We start from the raw sequence: 13,133 nt of genomic DNA, 5'->3' as shown, positions 1-13,133 counted from the left end.
AGGGCAGGTGCTGACAGGTGCTCCAAAGAAAGGTGAGGGGTTCAGGGAGTATGCGATGGGGTGTTCGTTTCATACAGGGCCAGGTTAGAAAGGCAGAGGCTAGAAGGAAGTGAGGGAATAAAGAATGTTCCAGGAGGCAGGAAAAAGCAAGGTCAGAGGCCGGAGGCCATTTAGTGTAGCTCAGGGAACAGCCAGGAGGCCAGTGTAGCCAAGTGGACAGACTTAGGGAAAGACCAGAATTGAGTCAGAGAAGGTCAGGCTTCCACACCACGATGAGGGCTTAGCTGTTTCTCTGAAGTCTGAGCAGAGAAATAACACATTTGATTTTCACTATAAGAGGTTTACTGTGACTACTGTATAAAGAATAAACTGTAGGGGGGGCCCAAGTGACCCCTCCATTCTTAGAACAATGTTGCTATAAAAAGGGATAGAAAATAAAATCCTACAAATACAGGCTGGTGTTCAACTGGCTGGGTACAAGAATTAAAGAAGAAAAGCTGTAGGTCAGAGTGGACCACACCCTAAACATGAATTAGTGTAATGCCATATGACAAACCAAAAAGCCAGATAATCCTGGAATATGATGGTAGCCATCTGACACGCAGACTGGAACCCTGCTCTGTGCCATGTTTGGCATATATGAGGCCTTTGGCCATGCAGCTGCCTTAGGTTTAAAATGCTTCCCCCTACCCTGCAGCCCAGGCTGCACATAGGCCTGTTCCCTCCACAAGTGCTTTTTCCCAGGGTTTTCCCTTCTCCTTTGGCAGTGCCTCTTATGCTGTCATTAATTCAGCAACTACCATGTGTAAAACAATGAAGAGTGCCATGGGAGTGTCTCTGATAAGAACGTGAAACTTGAATCTTTTGTTAATTGCGCCTGGAGAGCTACTTCTGCTATTGGCACAATTCTCTCTTGTGAGCCCCTTCTGTTTATCCTCCAACTGAGGGCTTTCTTCCACCCCTCACAGCTGCACTCTTGGTGGATTTGCTACTTATGAAGCTGTATAGGACACATACCCTGCCAGACAAAGGTCTCTCTAAAACCAAGAATCACTGGATTTCCTTTGGGTCGGGAATGGCAACCTAGTCTCAGTCTGCACACAAATGAAAGCAATCAGGGCCAGGCCTGAGCAGAATCTCATAGGGAGTCGAGGGGTCTTCTTTAACTCCTCCCCTTCAAACAGAGCCCTTTCTTTCCTGGCAAGCTCAGGCCCTACCTGATCAGAGCAAGGACAAAGCTGGAGAGCCTCACAGCCAATTCCTGTGCCCTTCCATGGTAGGTAATGGAGAAGAGAGTCCCTGTATGGCCTTAGGTCCAGAAAGAATGAAACCCGGAAGTAGCTGAGTCCGGACAGGGTCCTGAGCCACCACCAACCCTGCAGAGGCAGAAGCAGGTCCCTTCTTCCTCTTCCCAAGCTTGGAGATGCCAGCCTTGAGGATTCCCACGGGGCCTATGGCTCAGTGTCCAGCCTCCTGCTCCAGAGCCAGGCAGACACCTGGGGACTAGACACAACCAGCCAAAGGCTCAGAGAGGCCACAGTGGCTGGGGACGAGACCCCTGGCCCAGAAACTGTGACAGAGCCTCGTGGAGCTCCCTGACCTAGAAAAAGGGGAGGAGAAGGAGGCCAGGCCCAAGAACGACTGGGCCAGTCCTGGTGGCACACACTCTGCCAGGCTCTCTCCCATTGTGCAATTTAATTCTAATAACCCATGAGGCATGACTACGCCCAATTCAACAAATAAGAAAACGGAGTCAGAGAGGTTATGCAACTTTCCCAAAGACACACAGACTACAGACTACAGAGCCTGCTCAGATCCCATGCTACCAGGGAAGGCCTCCCTGCAGCCTCTTCAAGGCCCCAGCCTTGAAGTGGAGCCCGTGGACAAACCGGGGCCTAAGTCACATCTATGGTGAGAAGATGGTTACTGGAGAGTTGAATGTCAAGTGATTTCACCCCCCTTTTCAGGGGCCCCCGGCCTTCTGCCCTTCCCATCCAAAGGCCTATCAGATCCCAAACCCATCTGATAGTAGTATTAATGAACACGAATTTATTTCGAAGGGAGAGTGGGCTCAGCTCAACTTGAGCTACCAGAGGCCTCTTTCCCACAACTGCTGGAGGCTTGTCCCAGCCTCCAGGGCTTCGGGCATCTTTTTCCCCCTCCCACCAACATTTCCTCTCCTTCCCACGCCTCTGAAGCCTAGCATAAGGGACAGTCCTCAGCTCCCACCACAGTTCTGTAGTGCACCCACACACCATCTTCCTTCTCCCTGCCTGTCTCCTCATCTCCAGGCTAGTGATTTGGCTGGAGTAACTTAAGATTTGAATTTTAGAACAAATGCAGAAACCCAGTGCTCTGGTAGTCCAGTGGGGCCTGAAAAGGGGCTAGCAGCCCCGGGGTCATGTGGCAGTCTTCAGTTTCTTATTGCTCCTTGTCAGGCTTTGCCAGAACTGTCCTAGGCCCTGAGTCTATGTGCTGCTTAAAAAGTGATCCAGAGCCCTGACCAGTGATGCTAAATGGTTAGAGCGTTGGCCTACGCACGGGAGGGTCTCAGGTTCAATTCCAGGTCAAGGGCATGTACCTGGGTTGCAGGTTCGAGCCCCGGCCCAGGTCGGGGTACATGCGGGAGGCAACCAATCGACGTGCCTCTCTCATATCGGTGTTTCTCTCTCTCTCTTTCCCTCCCTTCCTCCCTTCCACTTGCTCTAAAAGTCAGTGGGAAAAAATATCCTTGGGTGAGGGTTAACAACAAAAAAAGTGATCCAGAAACCAGAGAGAATGTAAGGAGGTGAGGGGGAAGTATGTTCAAGGGTAACCTAATGAAAACAGGGGCCCAGAAACCAAATCTGAACTGAGGGCAAGGACCAGAAGTGCATATATAGGTGTGTCGATAATAAAGGTGAAATTGTCCGTCTTTCCCAAGTTTTTAAGAGGTCTCCTGAACAGAGGCCCATCCCATTGCCACCAACCCTTAAAACCACCCTTCCTGTCAACAGCCTGAGGTCACCACTGTCACGGGTGTCTGAAGTCCAGCAAGAGAAATGAGTTACTTGGCCTTCAAATGTACTTTATCTAATGCTTGATTCATTACAGATGAAACAGTAGCTGCTGGATGTGGTATCTGTGTCCCAACATTCATGTAGTCCCTACATGGTGCTTTCTGCTTACAACAGGATCACGATACCCCTTCAGGATCACGATACGCCCCCAGCAGCAAAGATCACAGCAAGGCCAGCAGCCACATTGCCTTGAAGTCAAGCTAGCAAATGACAGCCATTGCTCCACCCGTCCTCTGGGTAGGACCAGGACAGCCCTAGAATTAAGGGCAGAGGAGAAGGTGGAATGGTGTTGGTTGGCAGATATTCCTGACAGGGTGACAGAGCCACAAGGAAAAAGAGCTGGGAGGCTGGGACAAGTCTTTCCTGGTGGGGAGAAAGCTATAGGTGTGATTTGGGTGCATAGAGAGAGGCTGGCTGCCCACCTCACGCAGTTCACCCCCTCCAAGGACAGGGTTCAGGGAATCTCCATGGAAAAGTCTGTATCGAGGCAATATGTGCAGTGGTTAAAGAAAATACAGGCTTTAGGGACCAAATGAATTGCTCTAAAGACATAACTCTTCACTTAGTAGCTGTGTGGCCTCGGGCAGTGGTTCTCAAAGTGTGGTCCTTGGTCCAGTAGCAGCAGCCTTGCCTGGGAATTTACAGAAATGCAAATTCCTGGGCACCCACCCCAGACTTCAGAATCTCACTCTGGAGGTGAGGTCCTGCACAGTATGTTGGATCGGCTCTCCAGGTGACTCTCCAACATGCTAAAGTGTGAGAACCACTAATCTGGGACATAGTTACCAACCATTCCAACGCGCAGTGTTCCCATCTATAAAATGCAGACAATAGTGCTTACCTCATAGGGCTATTGTGAGGATTAAAAGAGACACTGCAACTAGCCAGTGTGGCTTAGTGGTTGAGTGTAGATGCATGAGCCAGGAGGTCACTGTTCTATTCAGGGTCAGGGCACCTGCCTGGGTTTTGGGCTCAATCCCCAGTAGGGGGCATGCAGGAGGCAGCTGTTTGATGATTCTCTCTCATCATTGATGTTTCTATATCTCTCTTCCTTTCCCTTCCTCTTTGAAATCAATAAAAACATATTTTTTTAAAAAAGGAGAGACACTGCAAATACAGAACTTAGCACAGGGCTTGGTACATAGTAAGCCTTCATGAAGGTCAGTTATTATTACTGTTATATCCCATTTAATCTGTAAAACAAAAGAATCCAGGACCTAGTGTTGCCCTCTTCAGGGCCACCTAGTCAGTGTCATTTGTGAAGCAACCCAGTGTTGACAGGTAGATAGCAGGTGCACCTGCCCCTGCGGGGACAGAGGGTGCTCACTGTGTAGCCAGGGAGGGGGAGGTGCCAGGAGGTACCTCGGTTCAGGCCTCAGCTGGGAACTACCAGCTGTGTGAGGTGTCAGGTTAAAGCTTCCCTGTGTATGTCCCACACCACGAGCAGGGACATGTTGGCTGCTCAGTCTTCACTGCAAAGAGAAATTGACCTCGACTTCTCTGTGTCTCACCACCACTACCTATTCCAGGGTTGTTGGAAAGCTATGATCCAGTAATAGATTGGACAGGCAAATGTGCTTGTGCAGACAGAGATTTGTGCAAACACAGAGCCCATGAGGGGCTAACATCATGGTGTGAACGCCCTTTTTCTCCACCTAACATTGTGCAGGGACACATTCTGGTCTCTATGGTTACCAAAAGCAGCCTTGCCCAGGAGGACCTGGAGTGTAAACAGCAGTGAGTCTGTTGCCATGTCTGGAAGGAGGCATAGCACAAGAGCAAGGGGGAGAGGGTGAAGCACCTGCCGGCTCCCTGGGGCAGATGGAAAAGCCTCTTTACCTGAAAATGAATTTTTTTTCCAAATATATTTTATTGATTTTTTACAGAGAGGAAGGGAGAGGGATAGAGAGTTAGAAACATCGATGAGAGAGAAACATCAATCAGCTGCCTCCTGCACACCCCCTACTGGGGATGTGCCCGCAACTGAGGTACATGCCCTTGACCAGAATCGAACCCGGGACCCTTCAGTCTGCAGGCCGATGCTCTATTCACTGAGCCAAACCAGCCAGGGCTGAAAATAAATTTTACGGATACAGAAATCTCCCTGCATTTTTTCTTGGCACACAGAATTATTTTTATTTTTTTTTAATTTTCTTTATTGATTAAGGTATTATATATGTGTCCTTATCCCCCTACTGCCCCTCTCACCCCTCCTTGCTCATACCCTCACCCCCCCTGATGTCTGTGTCCATTGGTTAGGCTTATATGCATGCACACAAGTCCTTTGGTTGATCTCTCCCCCTTATCCCCACCCTCCCCTACCTTCCCTCTGAGGTTTGACGGTCTGATTGATGCTTCTCTGTCTTTGGATCTGTTTCTGTTCATCAGTTTATGTTGTTCATTATATTCCATAAATGAGTGAGATCATGTGATATTTATCTTTCTCTGACGGACTTATTTCACTTAGCATAATGTCTCCAGGTCCATCCATGCTGTTGCAAATGGTAAGAGTTCCTTCCTTTTTACAACAGCGTAGTATTCTATTGTGTAGATGTACCACAGTTTGTTTTTTTTTGTGTGTGTGTGTGTGTGTGTGTGTTTTATATATTTTATTGATTTTTACAGAGAGGAAGAGAGAGGGATAAAGAGTTAGAATCAGCTGCCTCCTACATGCCCTTGACTGGAATCGAACCTGGGACCCTTCAGTCCACAGGCTGACGCTCTATCCACTGAGCCAAACCAGTTAGGGCTGTACCACAGTTTTTAAATCCACTCATCTGCTGATGGCCACTCAGGCTGTTTCTAAATTTTAGCTATCATAAATTGTGCTGCTATGAACATAGGGGTGCATATATCCTTTCTGATTGGTGTTTCTAGTTTCTTGGGATATATTCCTAGAAGTGGGATCACTGGGTCAAATGGGAGTTCCATTTTTAGTTTTTTGAGGAAACTCCATACTGTTCTCCACAGTGGCTGCACCAGTCTGCATTCCCACCAGCAGTGCACAAGGGTTCCTTTTTCTCCGCATCCTCTCCAGCACTTGTCATTTGTTGATTTGTTGATAATAGCCATTCTGACAGGTGTGAGATGGTACCTCATTGTTGTTTTGATTTGCATCTCTCAGATGATTAATGACTTTGAGGATGTTTTCATATGTCTCTTGGCCTGCTGTATGTCCTCTTTCGAAAAGTATCTATTTAGGTCCATTGCCCATTTTTTGATTGGGTTGTTTATCTTCCTTTCAGAATTGTTTTAAAATATTTTTTTATTGATTTCAGAGAGGAAGGGAGAGGGGAAGAGAGATAGAAACATCAATGATGAGAGAAAATCATTGATCAGCTGCCTCCTGCATGCTCCCCACTGGGGATCGAGCCTGCACCCTGGGCATTTGTTCTTGACAGGAATTGAACACAGGACCCTTCAGTCTGCAGGCTGAGGCTCTATCCATTGAGCCAAACCAGCTAGGGCGGCACACAGAATTTTGAACTATCGTTCCTGTTTTTCTTCAAAGATGTCACTTTTAAAATATTTTTTCTGTTTTCATCAGGCACAGTCAACTTGATGTTAATCTGTCTTTAACACATGCTAATTTCCCCTTTAATAAGGAAGCTCTGTGATAATTAGCAATTGCAGCTGCAAGAGGTGAAATTCCTCCCTGGAAAAGAAAATGGGTGAGCTACTACGTCCACAGTGAACATGAGAAATGGAGAAGCGTAAAGCTGAATGTCCTGTATTCACATACATCATATAACTGTAGCTTAACCACTAGGTCTTGACCAGCAGCTTCCAAACAGGGGTGTGGGTAATGTTCGCAATTTGCTGTATCCTCCTGTTATCTTTTTGTACAAATACAAACCATTATTGTGAGATGAAACAGAGTACTAGTGTGGGATTTAGAAATGATCAGATTTGTTTCTTCATATCTGATGTTCTGGACGACTCTGGCCTTGACTCTCAGCCTCTCCAAGCCCCAGCTCCACTTTCTGCTATGGGGCCAGCCTGCACTACTTGGAAAATCTCGGGGTCCTAACCCCACCTCCTACCCACATGTGCACAGGGGCTATGACTTAGAGCAAGTTGTGATAAAATAGACTTACACCAGTGCCCTAGCCAAAAGTAACTTGGCTGGGGTCTCTACCTCTTGAACATCTTACCCCTGCCATCACCCATGGCTCAAAGGTATGGGCTCCTAGACCACTGGCCTTGGATCAGCCTCTCTTTCCCTGATCCCCTGATCTTCCGCTCCCCTTACCGGTCCCTTAAAGTACACAAACTCATCTGTGTGAGGCAGGGTATCTCAGTGCATACCCAATCTAGTACAGCCCCATGGCTGCCCGGGTGGTTAGAGTATTTACCCACCCTATCCCACCCCAGGGAGCATCCAGGCTCTTTCTCTCACCTCCATTGGATGATGCAGAAGGCCCAACCCCTTAGCTTAACCCCCAAACCACCCCTGTTTCAATCACCAACCTCCATAGGAAACAAATGGACTTAGGAGGGAGTAGGGGGCATCAGAAGATGCTGAACTTTGAGGGTCAGGGATACCCACTCCTTTCAGAATCTCACAAAGCTATTGTCCTTTCCCCCGGGGTAGGGTTGGGGGGGGGGTGGAGAATGGACATCCATGCCACATTTTCTGAGGATTCAGAGTCCCTAGGGCCCATCTTTGGGTCCCTCAGTCCATGAATCTCAGGTTAAAAATCCCTGTCCCTTCCCTAGTTTGACTCAGTGGTTGGAGTGTCAGCCTGCAGAATGAAGGATCTCAGGTTCGATTCTGGTCAAGGGTACATACCTCCGTTGCAGGCCCAGTCCCCAGCCCGGGTCCAGAATGCAAGCAGAAGGCAACCAATCCATGTGTCTCTTTCACATTGGTGTTTCTTTCTGTCTCTGTCTCTCCCCCGCCCTTCCACTCTCTCTAAAAATCAATGGAAAAGCCCTACCCGGTCTGGCTCAGTGGATAGAGCATCGGCCTGCGGAATGAAAGGTCCCAGGTTCAACTGTGATCAAGGGCACATGCCTGGGTTGGGGGCTCGATCTCCAGTAGGGGGCGTGCAGGAGGCAGCCAATTAATGATTTTCATCATTGATGTTTCTATCTCTCTCTCCCTCTCCCTTCCTATCTGAAATCGATAAAAATATTTTTGAAAAATCAATGGAAAAAATATCCTCCGGTGAGGATTAACAACAACAATAACAAAACCCCTGCTCCACAGTGGACCGGGTCCCACAGAGAGTGTAGCGGAAAAAGCAGAACCGAGTTCCTAAACACCCCTTCCTTTTTCAGCAAGCCAAACCTGGGTAGGGCTTTTCCATTGATTTTTAGGCCGGGGTGGGGCAGGGAAGGAGAGCCATCAGAACATCCTGGAGTCATGATCTGATTAGTGGAAGGGAGCTGTGTCCAGTCAGCAGTGGCCAGACAGAGGAAATGGAGTGTCTGGCTGCTAGCCATTCTTACCCTCTCTCCTACCATCTGGATCTCTGGCCCATCCTGACCCCTGGTGGCTGCCCATGGGATGAGGTGGGAGATCTTCCCAAGCTCCTCCCTGCTCTAGAGGCAAGGGGAAGCCAGCTGGTCCCAGCCCTACAGAAAGATGAACTCCCACCCCCACAGGTCCCAGCTAGGGTCCCCAGGAGGTACCAGCATGTTTTCTAGCGGTCCTTCAGGAAGGTTCACTCCACTGCAGTCACCAGATGCCTTTTCAATATAAGTGCAGCAATCAATCAAACACATGTACATAAGAAAGCATTTTTTTTTTACCTGTCAAGTTGACAAAAAGTGTGTGTTTGTGTGTGTGTGTGTGCGTGTGTGTGTGTGTGTGTGTGTGTGTGTGTGTGTGTGTGTGTGTTTTGTTACAACTGAAGATCAATGCAGGTCAGGGTGATAAAAAGTCAGGATGTAAAGTGCAGCACAGGAAATATAGTCAATAACATTGTAGTAGCTGTGTATGCTGTCAGATGGATAGTAAACTTATCAGGGGCATCACTTTGGAAGTTACATACTATGCTGTACACCTAAAACTAATGTTGTATGTCAACTGTAATTTTAAAAATGTTTAATTTTTTAAATAAAAAGCCCAGCCAGCATGGCTCAGTGGTTGGGTGTCAAACCAGGAGGTCACGGTCAGGGCACATGCCTAGGTTTTGGGCTCAGTCCCCAGTGTGGGGTGTGCAGGAGGCAGCCAATCAGTGATTCTCTCTGATCGTTGATGTTTCTGTCTCTCTCTTCCTCTCCCTTCCTCTCTGAAATCAATAAAAATATTAAAAAATAAAATAAATAATAAAAGGTAGGTCAGAACTCAATAAGACCAGCACTCTCATGCACATTGGTGAGAGTACAAATTTGCACACCCATTCTGGAAGTGATTGTAGCAAAGTAAATCCAAAATCTTACAAAGTGTTCCTATCCTCTGACCCAGTAATTCTGCTGTTAAGACATCAATAGACTGAAAGAGGGTTGTACCTGGAATTTGAAGTAAATGGCAGAAGAGAAAACAAGGTTAGCCAAAAGTGATCATTGCTGAAGCTAGGGAATGGCTACATGGGAGTTCTTTGTTCTATTTTTTGTCTATTCTGGCATATGTTTGAAATTTCCATGATAAAACCTTTTTTTAAAGGAAAGCATCAAATATGCAAAGATCTGTATAAAAGACATCAATTTTTAATAGTAGCAAAAACTGTGCAAATGGTATAAAAATGCTATGCTAGAATGGTTAACCGAATTATGCTGCATCCAAATAGTGGAATATTATGCAGTTGTTAAAATATTCAAGGATGTTTTAAGGACAGAAAGATGCTTACAATGTAATGCAAAGTGAATAAATAGGATACAAATTGTATATGCAACATTTAACTAATTATGTTAAATAAAAAGTACATAAAAGTGAAGACTACCAGGATATGAAAACACACTAAAGTGTGGTTTTTTTTAATGCAGTGAGACTATGGGTGATTTTTATTCTTAATATTGTGCTTTATTTTCCTAATTCTACAATGAGCATTTTACTTTTATAAATAGACTCAATAAGTTGCATTTGTTAAAGTAATACTAACGTAGAAATCTGATATATATTCAAAACCAAAGACCGCCACATATTAGCTCTGCAACACTGAGCAAATTAACTTCTAGGTCTCAGATTCCTCAACTATAAAACTGGCATGATGCCATCATATTTTTCACGCCACCATTTACTGGACATTTACTATGCACTAGGCAGGCACTATGCCAAGTGGTTAACCGCCCTCCCCCCCCCCCCCCATCTGTTATCACACATACTACTCTCAAATGAGCATCTCAATCCTCACGATAAGCTCTGGAGGAGCTTTAGTATTCCCGCCTTAAAAGTATACAAACTGCAGCTCAAACAGTGCTCAGGCATAGGTCTGGCCATCTCAAAGCCCAGCTTACAGGCACAGTTTTGTTGTGAGGACTGAGCGAAGGAACGTAGGTGGAGTGCCACACACAGTGCCTGGCCCCAAGCACAGAGCTGCGCCATTTCATGTTGCCTGCCTTTTCTATGACCCCTGAGCATCAGTAAATTGTGGCAAAACAAACCAATATACTCTCAGGAAAAAAAAGGGGATTCTGCCAAAAAAGAAGAGATTATAGCCCTGGCTGGGTGGCTCGGCTGGTTGGAGTGTTGTTCTGTACCCCAATAGGTTGCGGGTTTGATTCCCAGTCCCGGCATATTCCTAAATTGTGAGTTTGATCCCTGGTCAGGGCACATACAGCAATCAACCAATCCATGTCTCTCTCTCTCTCTCTCTCTCTCTCTCTCTCTCTCAAAATCAATAAAAACATCTCCTCAGGTGAGGATTTAAAAAAAAGAAGCCTTAGCCAGTTCGGCTCAGTGGATAGAGTGTCAGCTTGTGAGCCAAAGTGTCCCGGGTTTGATTCCGATCAAGGGCACGTACCTCTGTTGCAGGCTCGATCCCTGGCCCCGGTCAGGGTGCGTGTGGGAGGCAACCAATCAATGTCTCTCACATCAGTGTTTCTCTTTCTCTGTCTCTCCCTCTTCCTTCCACTGTCTTTAAAAATAATCCTTGGGTGAGGATTAATAAAGTAAAAAAGAAGAAGAGATTATAGGACCTGTAGGAACTGATGAAAGAGGAGCTGAAAGGCTACCTTACTCAGGGAGCTATGGGGGGCTGGGACTGTGTGCTCCACAAGTTCCAACATGGTTCTGACAGTTACTTATTCAGGGATTCATCAGACCCCACACCTTAATTTGCAGCTGATAATTCACTATTGAATTACTCTACTAACAAGGCATCACTCCACCTTCCACTTACCCTGCCACCCTTCCTCCCTAAAGAACAGGGCACACCTAACCGGTTTTTGGTTCAGTGGATAGAGTGTAGGCCCCATGAACTGAAGGGTCCCAGGTTCGATTCTGGTCAAGGGCATGTACCTTGGTTGCAAGCTTCATCCCCGGGGTGGGGGGGGGGGGGGCGGGGACGTGCAGGAGGCAGTCGATTGCTGCTTCTCTCTCATTGGTGTTTCTCTCTATCCCTCTCCCTCTCTGTGAAATCAAAAGAATATATATTTTTTTAAAAAAAAAAAAAAAAGGGCACAGGTCTCACCAGGCCCATAAACTGGTCTTTTTTTTTTTTCCCTTGTTTTCCCTTTTCTTGGAGAAAAGCAGAATATTAAGGGCTGAACAAGACAAGGCACTGTGTGAAGAAGGAAGGCTTGAACACGTAGGAGTAAGTGATGTGATGCAGCTGGGCCTGCCCCAGAATGCCCTCTGGATTCATCTTAAACGCCTCTTGCCCTGAGGAGCCAGCCTAAGTTAGGTTGCATCCCTATGCCCTATTTTCAGCCCTTGAACCCATCACAGCACTAACTGCATTAGAATTGCTTGCTAGTTGTCTGCCTTCTCTACTAGATAGTAAACTCCTTGAGAGCAAGCACCAGTGTTCACCACTGTATCTCTCTAGCCCCTGGCAATGTGCCTGGTACACAGTAAACAACGTAAATGTTTGGGGAAGGAAGGAAGGAAGGAAGGAAGGAAGGAAGGAAGGAAGGAAGGGAGGGAGGGAGGGAGGGAGGGAGGGAGGGAGGGAGGGAGGGAGGAAGGAAGGAAAGAAAGAAGGGAGGGAGGAAGGAAGGAAGGGAGGGAGGAAGGAAGGAAAGAAGGGAGGGAGGGAGGGAGGGAGGGAGGGTGGGAGGAAGGAAGGAAGGAAGGAAGGAAGGAAGGAAGGAAGGAAGGGAGGAAGGAAGGGAGGAAGGAAAGAAAGAAGGGCACCCCTTCACCTCCAGTCTTGTCCCAAATGGACCCATAGCTGCCTTGTTTCACACTAAGCACTAAGATGTAGTCCCTGCCCTAGAGGCTTAAAATGTACGTTTCTCCAACCTCATATCCACCTTTAGGAAAACAAATGTAAGGGAAAGTCCTGTTGATTCCCAACCTCATGCTCTTTATTTTACCAAAGTATTAAAAACGGAGCTCCTGAATCTAAGGGAGGTTCTCAAGCACATAGAATTCTGGGAGGGATTATGGGACTGAAAAGGTCTGAAGTCTAGTGTTCTAATCCTAGCTCTGCCACCTCTGCTGTGTGACCTCCAGTGAGTGACTTCCCCCTCTGGGCCTCAGTTCTCTTCTCTGTAAAATGATGGGGTGACCTTGTACAAAAATAAAGGCAATTGAGTGTGCCTCACTATGCATGCGGTTGGATGTAACTGGACTGTGTCCTCTTCCTAGATGCTTAGGGGCAGCACAGATGCAGCATCTAAGTCAGCCGAGGGGGCAGGGAAGACAGCATGTGCCTATTCCAGCTGTGAACAGTGAGGCCCACGATGCACCACCCCTCTGGAAAGTGGTCAGGGAGGGGTCGTAGGCTGCAGGGGACCCCGCGTCAGTAAAGGCCACCAAACATGCCCATGTGCCTTTGCCTCTATATTTGCAAAAAGAGAAGACTCTGAAGCCCCAGTACCTTCAAGGCACCACCAAGCGTGACCCCTGTTCCCCATTCAAAAACAATACACCCTCATGCCAGCCCTCCCCCTTCAGAGGGACCACCCAAGAGAAATGGTTGGTGGGGGTGAAGAATGTCGAGGTCTGGAAAAGCACTGGTG

This window comes from Plecotus auritus, assembly GCF_963455305.1.
Source record: "Plecotus auritus genome assembly, chromosome: 1".
Taxonomy (NCBI): Eukaryota; Metazoa; Chordata; class Mammalia; order Chiroptera; family Vespertilionidae; genus Plecotus; species Plecotus auritus.
This window is presented reverse-complemented; position numbering follows the sequence as displayed.